Genomic DNA, 6,000 nt, shown 5'->3' on the forward strand with positions numbered 1-6,000 from the left:
GTGATGTCGCTCATGATGACCTGCTTTGAATGAGGTAGGGGAATGTTAGTGTTGGGACTGCTTTGCCGTTCCTTTACAGAACTGTAACCGCTGGTTTGCAGCCACGCGGTGGAGGCGGGAGAGGGGCAGCCGAAAGGGATCGTTCCCGGGGACAGCCGCGAGGGTGTGGGACAGGAGCAGACTTCCTGCTTGCCGAATTGCTGGCAGCAGGGACCGACATTGATTTCAATGTGAAATGAGGCCATTGCTAATATTAAAGTTTTAAGCTGCCACAAGTCTACGGCTTACCATGTCTGCCTGCAACAGAAATTCCGTTCTCCTGAGAGGCTTCTCAAATGTGCTGTAGAAGACCCCAGGCACTGAATGCGAAGGCCGAGAATTCGACCTTGTGCTGAGTGCGCATGTGAGAGGTGCTGTGCATGGTCTTGTTAACAGAGAAAGACTATGTTCTTTGTTCACAACTACATTTATCTTTCTGAGGAATTCACTCCCTTTTTCCCATTCCCACAGCCCCATCTGCGACTGTCTCACAACCTAGCCTGTCATCACACTCCCAGAGGCTAGCGCGGATTAGGCATAAGAAGAAGAGGACACGGGAGGACATGTTCTCGGAGCTTATAGCCTGCTCCAGAGCCCAGGCAGCACAGCAGACCCAGTGGCGGGAGAACTTGACCCGAATGCACCAAGCCAACATGGATCGGGAGGAGAGGTGGCGTCAGGAAGACCAGCAGGCGACTCAAACCCTGCTTGGACTAATGAGGGAGCAAACGGACACGCTCCGGCGCCTTGTGGATGTTCTGCAGGAACGGAGGCAGGAGGACAGAGCCCCGCTGCAGTCCATCTCTAACCGCCCTCCCCCGCCACCAAGTCCCATACTCCCCTCACCCAAAGTGCACAGAAGGAGAGGCGGCAGAGTCCCTGCTAACTCTCACTCCACCCCTGCAGAGAGCTCGAGCAGCAGAAGGCTCTCATTCCCCAAAATTTGACAAGTTCTTTCCTTCCCGCCTGACACAAGCCCCCGTCCAAGTTTCACTTTCCCAGTTCCATGTTTGGTTGATAATAAAAAATACGTTTCTGTTAACTACTGTTTCCATCATGTTCTTTTGCAGGAGGGGGGGATAGGGGGTTGGTAATTCGACAGGACAGTCACCTTTGGCAGGGTATATAGTCGGGGGCAGGCACAGCAGCAGGGCACATACATAGTGCAGTGATGCAGTGACTAGTTACCCTGGTTAGTCTGGGAGGTTGTTTTCATGTTATGTGGTGGGGGGTGGGTTGCTCTGTGACTTTGTGGCAGGGGAGGGCAGTTACAGATCTTAAGCGGCGGTCCTTAGGCAGGATCACAGAGCCACACAGCAGGGGATCTGTAACCGTCCTCCCCCTGCCACAAAGTCACATAGACCCCCCCATACACACAGTCCCTATCAGGAGGGGTGACAGGCTCCGTTGAAACAACCATCCCACCGCAGCGGAGCCTGTCAATCCTTGAGTTTAGAAGCTGCATTCGTGCCACTACAGTACACCCGCTCCGCACCACAGTCTGCGTCCCAGTTTTAAAAAATTCCCGCGAATACAGTATTAAAGAAAACGGTGTGCTTTAACAAAGTAGAACTATTTTTATTTTGAAACGTGTGTTGGAAGTGGGGTGAAGGGGGTATGTAACTGGATAGGATAGTCAACATTAACTGGGCAAAGAAATGGGGGCAGGTTTAGCTTCTCAATACACAAACTTTAAAGTCACAGGTTACCCTGCTCACTCAGGAACTTTGCTTTCAAAGCCTCCCGGATGCACAGCGCTTCCCGCTGGTCTCTTCTAATCGCCCGGCTGTCTGGCTGTGAGTAATCAGCAGCCAGGCTATTTTCCTCAACCTCCCACCCCGCCATAAAGGTCTCCCCCTTGCTCTCACAGAGATTGTGGAGCACACAGCAAGCTGCAATAACAATGGGGATATTGGTTTCGCTGAGATCACAGCGAGTCAGTAAGCTTCTCCATCTCCCCTTGAGACGGCCAAAAGCACACTCCACCACCATTCTGCACTTGCTCAGCCGGTAGTTGAAGAGTTCTTTTTCAGTGTCCAGGGCGCCAGTATAGGGCTTCATGAGCCAGGGCATTAGCGGGTAGGCTGGGTCCCCGAGGATGACTATAGGCATCTCCACATCCCCAAGAGTTATTTTGTGGTCCGGGAAGTAAATACCTTGCTGCAGCCGTCTAAACAGACCAGAGTTCCTGAAAACACGAGCGTCATGAACCTTGCCCGGCCATCCCACGTAGATGTTGGTAAAACGTCCCCTGTGGTCCACCAGTGCTTGCAGCACCATGGAAAAGTAGCCCTTTCTGTTAATGTACTGGCTGGCCTGGTGTTCCGGTGCCAGGATAGGGATGTGAGTTCCATCTATGGCCCCACCGCAGTTTGGGAATCCCATCGCTGCGAAGCCATCTATGATCGCCTCCACGTTTCCCAGGGTCACTACCTTTGGCAGCAGTACATCAACGATTGCCTTGGCTACTTGCATCACAACAACCCCCACGGTAGATTTGCCCACCCCAAACTGGTTCGCGACTGACCGGTAGCTGTCTGGCGTTGCAAGCTTCCACAGGGCTATGGCCACTCGCTTCTGGACAGTCAGGGCTGCTCGCATCCGGGTGTCATTGCGCTTCAGGGCAGGGGACAGCAACTCACAAAGTTCCAGGAAAGTTCCCTTCCGCATGCGAAAGTTTCGCAGCCACTGGGATTCATCCCAGACCTGCAGCACTATGCGGTCCCACCACTCAGTGCTTGTTTCCCGTGCCCAGAATCTCCTTTCGACGGCATCAACATGACCCATTGCCACCGTGATGTTCTCGGCGCTGGGTCCCGTGCTTTCTGAGAGGTCTGTGCTACTCTCAGACTTCAGGCCATCACCGCGTTGACGTAGCCTCCTCGCCTGACTTTTCTGCATCTGCCTCAGGGAAAGGTGTATGATAAGTTGCGAGGCGTTGAGAGCGGCCACAACTGCAGTGATGGTTGCAGCAGGCTCCATGCTCGCAGTGCTGTGGCGTCCGCGCTGTCACTGACTAGAAAAGTGCGCGAACTGATTTCCCGCCGGCGCTTTCAGGGAGGGAGGGCGGGAGTGATGGACGGATGACGACAGTTACCCAAAAGCACCCTGGACACCTTTTTTTTACCCAGAAGGCATTTGCGGCTCCACCCAGAATTCCAATGGGCAGCGGGGACTCCGGGAACTGTGGGATAGCTGACCACAGTGCACCACTTCCAATGTCGACGCTTTCCCCGTTAGTGTGGACTCACAAAGTCGAATTACTGTCCTTAGTGTGGACACACACGTTCGACTTTGCAATATCGATTCCAAAAATTCGATTTAAGTAAAATCGAACTACTCTCGTAGTGTAGACAAGGCCTGTGTCTATGTTAGGGCCCAGCTCCTTGCTTAAATCAGGGGGAGTTAGGCATTTAAAATACCTGTGAAGATCTTGGCCTAGAGCTTTTGCCAGAGTAGAAATGTTGTAAAAACAAAATTGCATCCCTAATTAACATTGCTTTACCAGGAAAAGCTTCTAGTGTAGACCAGGCCCAGATCATCCATCTTCTGGAGCCTTTACCAGACTTGACTCACACTACCTACACCTGAATGGCCTGGAATCTACCTTTGTAAGGGTATGTCTACACTACGAAATTAGGTCGAATTTATAGAAGCCAGTTTTATAGAAATCGGTTTTATACAGTTGATTGTGTGTGTCCCCACATAAAATGCTCTAAGTGCATTTTAAGTCGGCGGACCGCGTCCACAGTACTGAGGCTAGCGTCGACTTCCACAGCATTGCACTGTGGGTAGCTATCCCACAGTTCCCGCAGTCTCCGCCGCCCATTGGAATTCTGGGTTGAGATCCCAATGCCTGATGATGCAAAAACAGTGTCGCTGGGGGGTTCTGGGTACATGTCGTCAGGCCCCTCCCACTCGGTCAGAGCAACGGCAGACAATCGATTCGCACCTTTTTACCTGGGTTACCTGTGCAGACAACATACCACGGCAAGCATGGAGCCCGCTCAGCTCAGCTCAGCTCAGCGTCACCATATGTCATCTGGGTGCTGGCAGACGTGGGGCTGTATTGCTATACAGCAGCAGCTCCTTGCCTTTTGGCAGTAGATGGTGTATTACAACTGGTATCCATCGTCATCGTATTCCTCAGTGAGTTCGGTCAGAGGCACCTGGGCAAACATGTTTTGTCTCCTGGAGACTCAGTCCTGCCCACAGTCCTATTGAACCAACTTGACGATGATATCTAGCAGTCGTAATACAGCATCTTCTGCCAAGCACCCAGAAGATGCCGATGGCTATCAGTCATGCTGCACTGTCTGCTGCCAGCTTAAGATGTAAAAAACAGATGGACCAGATTTGTTCTGTATTCATTTGCTTCCCCCTCCCTCCGTGAAATCAACGGCCTGCTAAACCCAGGGTTTTGACTTCAATCTTTGGGGGGGGCCATTCTGTATGACAGTTATTTGTGTTTCTCCTTGATGCACAGACACCTTTGTTGATTTTAATTGTACCTGTAAAGCCATGTCATCACTCGCCCCTCCCTCCCTCCGTAAGACAATAGTGTTGCGCCTTTTTTCAGCCCAGACGCCATAGCACTGGGATCATGGAGCCTGCTCAGATCACCACGGCAATTATGAGCACTATAAACACCACACGCATTGTCCTGGAGTATATGCAGAGCCAGAACCTGCCAAAGCAAAACCAGGCGAGGAGGCGATTGCAGCGCGTCGACAAGAGTGATGAGGAAATTGACATGGACATAGACCTCTCACATAGTACAGGCCCCAGCAATGTGCAAATCATGGTGTTACTGGGGCAGGGTCATGCTGTGGAATGCCGATTCTGGGCCCGGGAAACAAGCACAGACTGGTGGGACCGCATCATGTTGCAGGTCTGGGACGATTCCCAGTGGCTGCGAAACTTTCGCATGCGTAAGGGCACTTTCATGGAACTTTGTGACTTGCTTTCCCCTGCCCTGAAGCACCAGAATACCAGGATGAGAGAAGCCGTCACAGTTGAGAAGCGAGTGGCGATAGCCCTGTGGAAGCTTGCAACGCCAGACAGCTACCAGTCAGTCGGGAATCAATTTGGAGTGGGCAAATCTACTGTGGGGGCTGCTGTGATCCAAGTAGCCAACGCAATCAAAGACCTGCTGATATCAAGGGTAGTGACTCTGGGAAATGTGCAGGTCATAGTGGATGGCTTTGCTGCAATGGGATTCCCAAACTGTGGTGGGGCGATAGACGGAACCCATATCCCTATCTTGTCACCGGAGCACCAAGCCACCAAGTACATAAACCGCAAGGGGTACTTTTCAATGCTGCTGCAAGCCCTGGTGGATCACAAGGGACGTTTCACTAACATCAACGTGGGATGGCCAGGAAAGGTACATGATGCTCACGTCTTCAGGAACTCTGGTCTGTTTCAAAAGCTGGAGGAAGGGACTTCCTTCCCAGACCAGAAAATAACCGTTGGGGATGTTGAAATGCCTATTGTTATCTTTGGGGACGTGGCCTACCCCTTAATGCCATGGCTCATGAAGCCGTACACAGGCAGCCTGGACAGTAGTCAGGACCTGTTCAACTATAGGCTGAGCAAGTGCCAAATGGTGGTGGAATGTGCATTTGGACATTTAAAAGCATGCTGGTGCAGTTTACTGACTTGGATAGACCTCAGCAAAGCCAATATTCCAATTGTTGTTGCTGCTTGCTGTGCGCTCCACAATATCTGTGAGAGTAAGGGGGAGACATTTATGGCAGGGTGGGAGGTTGAGGCAAATCGCCTGGCCGCTGATTACGTGCAGCCAGACACCAGGGCGGTTAGAAGAGCACAGCAGGGCGCGGTGCGCATCAGAGAAGCTTTGAAAACGAGTTTTGTGACTGGCCAGGCTACGGTATGAAACTTGTTTGTTTCTCCTTGATGAACCCTCCGCCCCACCCCCCCACCCCCGCTGGTTCACTC

The sequence above is a fragment of the Malaclemys terrapin genome, chromosome 10, assembly GCF_027887155.1.
Source record: "Malaclemys terrapin pileata isolate rMalTer1 chromosome 10, rMalTer1.hap1, whole genome shotgun sequence".
Taxonomy (NCBI): Eukaryota; Metazoa; Chordata; order Testudines; family Emydidae; genus Malaclemys; species Malaclemys terrapin.